The sequence below is a fragment of the Aquarana catesbeiana genome, linkage group LG09 (assembly GCF_042186555.1).
Source record: "Aquarana catesbeiana isolate 2022-GZ linkage group LG09, ASM4218655v1, whole genome shotgun sequence".
Taxonomy (NCBI): domain Eukaryota; kingdom Metazoa; phylum Chordata; class Amphibia; order Anura; family Ranidae; genus Aquarana; species Aquarana catesbeiana.
Window position 1 is genome coordinate 315,714,763 of NC_133332.1, and position 8,401 is coordinate 315,723,163.

Genomic DNA, 8,401 nt, shown 5'->3' on the forward strand with positions numbered 1-8,401 from the left:
TGTGTTGTGTTTTGTATAGATGAGGTTTGTGTTGTGTTTTGTGTAGATGGCAGTTTGTGTGTTGTGGAGATGGGGGTTTGTGGTGTTTTTGTGTAGATGGGGTATTTGTTGTGTTTTTGTGTAGTTGGGGTATGTGTTTGTGTAGATGGGGGTTTGTTTTGTGTGGATGGGGTAGTATGTTGTGTTTTTGCGTAGATGGGGTCTGTGTTTTGTTTTTGTTGGGGTCTGTGTTGTGTTTTGTATAAATGAGTTTGTGTTGTGTAGATGAGGGGTCTGTGTTGTGTTTTGCGTAGATGGGGGTCTGTGTTGTGTTTTGCGTAGATGAGGGGTCTGTGTTGTGTTTTGCGTAGATGAGGGGTCTGTGTTGTGTTTTGGCGTAGTTGGGGTCTGTGTTGTGTTTTGGCGTAGTTGGGGTCTTGTGTTTTTGCTTAGTTGGGGTCTGTTTTGTGTTTTGGCGTAGTTGGGGTCTGTTTTGTGTTTTGGCGTAGTTGGGGTCTGTTTTGTGTCTTTGCGTAGTTGGGGTCTTTGTGTTTTTGCGTAGTTGGGGTCTGTTTTGTGTACATAGGGTTTGTTTTGGGTAGTATGGTATGTTTTTGTGTAGATGGGATCTGTGTTGTGTTTTGTATAAATGAGTTTGTGTTGTGTAGATGGGGTCTGTTGTTGTGGTGTTTTTTGTAGATGGAGGTGTATGTTGTGTTTAGTGGAGATGGGGTCTGTGTTGTGTTTTGTGTAGATGGGGTCTGTGTTGTGTTTTGTGTAGATGGGGTCTGTGTTGTGTTTTGTGTAGATGGGGTCTGTGTTGTGTTTTTGCGTAGTGGGGGTCTGTGTTGTGTTTTTTTGTGTAGATGGGGTCTGTGTTGTGTTTTTGCGTAGATGGGGTCTGTGTTGTGTTTTTTGTGTAGATGGGGTCTGTGTTGTGTTTTTTGTGTAGATGGGGTCTGTGTTGTGTTTTTTTTGTGTAGATGGGGTCTGGGTTGTGTTTTTGTGTAGATGGGGTCTGTGTTGTGTTTTTGCGTAGTTGGGGTCTGGGTTGTGTTTTTGCGTAGATGGGGTCTGTGTTGTGTTTTTGTGTAGATGGGGTCTGTGTTGTGTTTTTTGTGTAGATGGAGTCTGTGTTGTGTTTTTGCGTAGTTGGGGTCTGTGTTGTGTTTTTGCGTAGTTGGGGTCTGTGTTGTGTTTTTGTGTAGATGGGGTCTGTGTTGTGTTTTTGCGTAGATGGGGTCTGTGTTGTGTTTTTTGCGTAGATGGGGTCTGTGTTGTGGTTTTTGCGTAGATGGGGTCTGTGTTGTGTTTTTGCGTAGATGGGGTCTGTGTTGTGTTTTTGCGTAGATGGGGTCTGTGTTGTGTTTTTTGTGTAGATGGGGTCTGTGTTGTGTTTTTGCGTAGTTGGGGTCTGTGTTGTGTTTTTGCGTAGATGGGGTCTGTGTTGTGTTTTTGTGTAGATGGGGTCTGTGTTGTGTTTTTGCGTAGATGGGGTCTGTGTTGTGTTTTTTTGCGTAGATGGGGTCTGTGTTGTGGTTTTTGCGTAGATGGGGTCTGTGTTGTGTTTTTGCGTAGATGGGGTCTGTGTTGTGTTTTTGTGTAGATGGGGTCTGTGTTGTGTTTTTTGTGTAGATGGGGTCTGTGTTGTGTTTTTGCGTAGTTGGGGTCTGTGTTGTGTTTTTGCGTAGATGGGGTCTGTGTTGTGTTTTTGTGTAGATGGGGTCTGTGTTGTGTTTTTGCGTAGATGGGGTCTGTGTTGTGTTTTTTGCGTAGATGGGGTCTGTGTTGTGGTTTTTGCGTAGATGGGGTCTGTGTTGTGTTTTTGCGTAGATGGGGTCTGTGTTGTGTTTTTGCGTAGATGGGGTCTGTGTTGTGTTTTTTGCGTAGATGGGGTCTGTGTTGTGTTTTTGCGTAGATGGGGTCTGTGTTTGTGTTTTTGCGTAGATGGGGTCTGTGTTGTGTTTTTTGCGTAGATGGGGTCTGTGTTGTGTTTTTTGCGTAGATGGGGTCTGTGTTGTGTTTTTTGCGTAGATGGGGTCTGTGTTGTGTTTTTTGCGTAGATGGGGTCTGTGTTGTGTTTTTGCGTAGATGGGGTCTGTGTTGTGTTTTTGCGTAGATGGGGTCTGTGTTGTGTAGATGGGGTCTGTGTTGTGGTGTTTTTTGGTTGATGGGGGTCTGCGTTGTGTGTTGTGTAGATGGGGTCTGTGTTGTTGTGTTTTTTGTTGATGGGGGTCTGCGTTGTGTTTTGCGTAGATGGGGTCTGTGTTGTATTGCTGGTGTTTTATACTGTACATCTTCTACCTGTGTGTGGTTATCACATGTTGTGTAATGATGGTGATGTTCCCCCTCCCCCTCTCTCTCTCTCGGAATGGATCTTCTCTGTAGTGACTCCATGAAACATTTAGGGAGATTGCTCTGTAGAACGTCTTGATAATTAGTGGAGCTGTGTAGGGAGCGGCTCAAAGTTTAATCAGTTACACCGGAATGTGTCACGGGGGGGGGGAGGGAGAATACAAATCACACAGAGATCCCGGTCAGCCGCCTATTATAAGATGTGTGTATTCACGGTACAGAGAATGATCCTCATCCAGGTATGTGAAGGAGGATCTGACCCTCGGGACTGATGAGTATATTGCTCCTCTTTGGTCCTCTAACGGGAACTTCCTATGACCACCAATGTCTCTGGTGATGGGGAACTGGATTCTGAGATTTGTGTCTGGGATCTCCATTGGTTGAACGGGGAACCTGTGAGTGGATTCTGAGATCTGTGTGTGGATCTCCTTTGGTTGGATGGGGAACTTATCGGTGGATTCTGAGATCTGTGTGTGGATCTCCGTTGGTTGAACGGGGAACCTGTGAGTGGATTCTGAGATCCGTGTCTTGGATCTCCATTGGTTGGATGGGGAACCTGTCAGTGGATTTTGAGATCTGTGTCTTGGATCTCCATTGGTTGGACGGGGAACCTGTCAGTGGATTCTGAGATCTGTGTCTTGGATCTCCGTGGTTGGATGTGGAACCTGTCAGTGGATTCTGAGATCTGTGTCTTGGATCTCCGTTGGTTGGATGTGGAACCTGTCAGTGGATTCTGAGATCTGTGTCTTGGATCTCCGTTGGTTGGATGTGGAACCTGTGAGTGGATTCTGAGATCTGTGTCTTGGATCTCCGTTGGTTGGATGTGGAACCTGTGAGTGGATCTGAAATCTGTGTCTTGGACGTGTTGTATTTTCATTCTCTATGTTTAGAGAGATTACTGAGGGATTGAGATGTATACACACGGCTGGTAACAACGTAACCTCTTCTTCATCCTCCGTAGATCAGGTCTGGTCCATCGGAGGTTGCCTGATATTGTAAACCATCTGTCTGTGTTTTGATGTAGACCAGACCTGGTGATGACCTCTTCATCTTCTATCTATTTCATCATATGGAATAATTTTGATATCGGTAGATAGATTTTTATCTGCGTTCATTCACACATACACCGCCATTATTTAATTTTTTTTTTTTTGCTACGTTGGTGGCACATAAGACGGATCCTGGAACTGGTGATTCATCCAGTTGACATTTTGGGATATTGTCACACATTGGGGGTTGATTTACTAAAGGAGTAGAACGAAGCTTCGGTGAATTAAGAAAATGCAAAGAATACTTAAACCATATTAAGCACTTTACCCCCTTTATGGGCAGACCATTTTTTTGCTGTTTGGCACTGCGCTACTTTACTGGCTATTGCGACGCTGTACTCAAACCAAATATACACTATGTTGTCAAAAGTATTGGGACACCTGTCTTTACACGCACATGAACTTTAATGGCATCCCAGTCTTAGTCCGTAGGGTTCAGTATTGAGTTGGCCCACCCTTTGCAGCTTCAACTCTTCTGGGAAGGGTGTCTATGGGAATGTTTGACCATTCTTCCAGAAGAGCATTTGTGAGGTCAGGCACTGATGTTGGACGAGAAGGGCTGTCTTGCAGTCTCCGCTCTAATTCATCACCAAAGGTGTTCTATGGGGTTGAGGTCAGGACTCTCTGCAGGCCAGTCAAGTTCCTCGACCCCAAACTCGCTCATCCATATCTTTATGGACCTTGCTTTGCGCACTGGTGCGCAGTCATGTCTGAATAGGAATTGCCCATCCCCAAACTGTTCCCACAAAGTTGGGATCATGAAATTGTCCAAAATGTCTTGGTATGCTGACGCCTTAAGGAGTTCTCATCCCTGGAACTAAGGGGCCAAGCCAAGTTCCTCCACCCTAAACTCGCTCATCCATGTTTTTATGGACCTTGCTTTGTGCACTGGTCCAAATCATTTGGTGGAGGGGGGGGGATTATGGTGTGAGGTTGATTTTCAGGGGTTGGGCTTGGCCCCTTAGTTCCAGTGGAGGGTGTCAGCATACCAAGACATTTTGGACAATTTCATGCTCCCAACTTTGTGAGAGCAAGTTGGGAATGGCCCCTTCCTGTTCCAACATGACAAAGCAAGGTCCATAAAGACATGAATGAGCGAGTTTGGGGTGGAGAACCTTGACTGGCCTTCACAGCATCCTGACCTCAACCTGATTGTTCTAATTCATCCCAAATGTGTTCTATCGGGTTGGGGGTCCGGACTCTGTGCAGGCCAGTCTTGTTCCTCCACCCCAAACTCTCTCATCCATGTCTTTATGGACCTTTCTTTGTGCACCAGTGCGCAGTCATGATGGAACGGAGCATGTTGTCGGAAATTCCGACCGTGTGTGGGCTCCATCGGACATTTTCCATCTGATTTTCCGACACACAAAGTTGGAGAGCAGGAGATAAAATTTTCCGACAACAAAATCCGTTGTCGGAAATTCCGATCGTGTGTACACAAATCCGACGGACAAAGTGCCACGCATGCTCAGAATAAATAAAGAGATGAAAGCTATTGGCCACTGCCCCGTTTATAGTCCCGACGTACGTGTTTTACGTCACCCGCGTTCAGAACGATCGGATTTTCCGACAACTTTGTGTGACCGTGTGTATGCAAGACAAGTTTGAGCCAACATCCGTCGGAAAAAATCCTAGGATTTTGTTGTCGGAATGTCCGAACAAAGTCTGACCGTGTGTACGCCCTATTAGAGTTCCCTTCACTGGAACTAAGGGGGCCAAGCCAAGTTCCTCCACCCCAAACTCGCTCATCCATGTCTTTATGGACCTTGCTTTGTGCACTGGTGGGGCAGTCATGTTGGAACAGGAAGGGGCCGTCCCCAAACTGTCCCCACAAAGTTGGGAGCATGAAATTGTCCAAAATGTCTTGGTATCCTGATGCCCTAAGAGTTCCCTTCACTGGAACTAAGGGGGCCAAGCCAAGTTCCTCCACCCCAAACTCGCTCATCCATGTCTTTATGGACCTTGCTTTGTGTGCTGATGGGGCAGTCATGTTGGAACGGGAAGAGGCCATCCCCCAAACTCTCCAAGAAGTGCGATAGAAAAAAATGAAATCCGCACTTTATTCTGGAAACATTTTCGGCAACAATTATTGTGATAATGATCGTTAATTGCAACATATGGCGTCCGCAACGCTGGGATTGTTTTGGCCTTATGTTCCCTCAAATGGCACATCCATCTTCTTCCTTTTATTTTTCATTTTTTTTCTTGAGTATCTCAGGTACCTTGTGTGGTCAGTCTTTTTTTTTTTTTTTTTTATGTCGCAGTATTTGCGCAGCGGTTTTTCAAATGCAATTTTATTTTTTTGGGGGGGGGGGGTGCAATACATTTAAAAAAAAAAAAAAATTAACCGCTTCCGGACTGCCCGCTGTCCTTGTCCTTTGACATTGAATACCGTTGTTTTTAGAAGCAGATAGCGGCCATAATCCCCGGTATTTTTAAAAAACAGCGGGCGGTCCTCCTTTCAGATAAAAGTGGTCTCCTCACTGTTTATTGGCAGAGGGAGAGGCGCCCCCCCCCCCCCCCCGCCGCGTCCCGGTCATCTCCGCCGTCGATAGCGGGGGAGGCGAACCGATGTTCTCCCCTCAGAGGCTGGAAGTGGAGTGAGGGAGTGATGGCCCCTCCCTCTTGGCTCCATCCCATTGGATGACGGAGGCGGCATCAAACGTGACTTCTGCCCAATGGTCCTAAAGGGGAATTTATTTTTATTTTTTTTTTATTTGGAAAAAACTTTATTTTTTTTTTGCATTTTCTTTTTGAGACCCCCAGATCTCACATTAAAGAGGTCCTGTCATGCTTTTTTCTATTTACTATTTCATATCAAGGGATAATTACATTCCTTGTAAAAGAAATAAAAGTGATCCAAATTTTTTTTTTGTTTTTTTTTTTTTAAAGGGCACCGTCCCGCCGAGCTCACGCGCAGAAGCGAATGCATATGTAAGTCGCGCCCGCATATGTTAACGGTGTTCAAACCACACATGTGAGGTATCGCCGCGATCGTTAGAGCGAGAGCAATAATTCTAGCCCTAGACCTCCTCTGTAACTCTAAACTGGTATCCTGTAAAAAAAAAAAAAAAAAAAAAAATTTAAACGGAGATTTTTAAGGGTCAAAGTTTGTCGCCATTCCACGAGCGGGGGCGCAGTTTTGAAGCGTGGCATGTTGGGTATCAATTTACTCGGCATAAGATTTTTCTTTTACCATATTTAAAAGAAAATGAAAAAAAATTGGGCTAACTTTACTGTTGACTTATTTTTTAATTCAGAAAAGTGTATTTTTTTTTTCCCTAAAAAAAAAAAAAAAAAAGAATTGCGTTTGTAAGACCGCTGCGCAAATACGTTGTGACATAAAGTATTGCAACGGTTTTGGGGTAATTTTTTAGCAAAAAAAAAAAAAAAAAAGATTTTAACTTGTAAAAAATAAACCTGGTCCTTAAAGCGGTGTTCCACCCAAAAATCGAACTTCCGTTTTAAGAAAAGGTGACCTCCCCCTGACATGCCATGAAAATTTAAAATGTATATTGTTTTTCTTTTTTCTAGCTTTCTTCTGGTGGTGTCTGATCACCTCTGCGTTTTTTTTTTTTTTTTGTTGTTTGTTTGTTTTTTTTTTTTTTAATGTTTGATTTTTACTATATAAACGGAAAAAAGACCAAAGATTTTGAACCCCCCCCCCCCCAATTTTTTAACAATTTTTTTAACATTTTGCAAATATTTTTATTCAGAACTTTTGGACAAAATGTATTTCACTGAATTTTCTTTGAAAAAATAACTCACATCAGTGTGTGTGGTGTGTGTGTGTGTGTGTATATATATATATATATATAGATATATATATATATATAGATATAGATATAGATATAGATAGATATATATATATATATATATATATATATATATATTATATATATATATATATCTGTAGGAAAGTTTTATAGAGACCACACACTATGGGATATATATCTGAAAATCGATCGATCCTGATGTACTGACGGGCGATCTCATTTCCTGGAAAAAAAAAAAAAACGCCAGGAAAAGTACAAATATCCCCCAAATGAACCCCCTTTTTTTTTTTTTTTTTTTTTTTTTTTTTGAAAGTAGACAGTCCAAGGTATTTAGTAAGAGGCCTGGAGAGTTTTGGTGAAGTTGTCGTGTTTTTTTTTTTTTTGACAGTTTTTTTGGAAAATGAAGAACAAGTAACATTGTACTGCTCTGGGGAAGTGATCAAGATCCTATTTTGGGCAAACGGGCGTACAGGTACGCCTACTTTAAGACGCGGCTTAGTTGGCTCATGCACACACCGCATACTCCGTGAGTGTGCCTGCGGGTCCCGCGGACTCTATGTCCGCCGGGGGGCCTGCAATCGTGTCATGGAGCCGCAAAACGGGGAGGTGCCTATGTAAACAAGGCATTTCCCTGTTCTGCCTAGCGACATGACAGAGATCTACTGCTTCCCTGTCATCGGGAGAAGTGATCGCTGTCATGTCAGTGGTAGCCCATCCCCCCCCCCCCCCCCCAGTTAGAATCGCTCCCTAGGACACACCTAACCCTTGATCGCCCCCTAGTGTTTAACCCCCTTCCCTGTCAGTGTCATTTGCACAGTAATCGGTGCATTTTTATAGCACTGATCGCTGTATAAATGACAATGGTCCCAAAATAGTATCAAAAGTGTCCGATGTGTCTGCGCAATGTCGCAGTCATGATAAAAATCGCAGATCGCCGCCATTACTAATTAATAAAAAAAAAATTAATAGTAATAAATGCCATCAAACTATCCCCTATTTTGTAGACGCAATAACTTTTGCGTAAACCAATCAATATACACTTATTGCGATTTATTATTTATTTATTTATTTTTTTACCGAATATATGTAGAAGAATACATATCGGCCTAAACTAAGAAATTATATTTTTTTATTTTTTATATAGGTTTTTTTTTGTTTTATATATATTAATTGGGGATATTTATTATAGCAAAAAAGTAAAAATATTTTTTTTTTTTTTCAAAATTGTCACTCCTTTTTTTT

General features: G+C 42.9%; 1 protein-coding gene across 9 annotated transcripts in view; it reads left to right on the forward strand.

Annotated features, from left to right (window-relative positions):
• The window catches only part of STRBP (spermatid perinuclear RNA binding protein), a 210,798-nt gene that overhangs the window by 7,078 nt on the left and 195,319 nt on the right, over nt 1–8,401 (forward strand). The gene's annotated exons all lie outside the window — the stretch shown is intronic.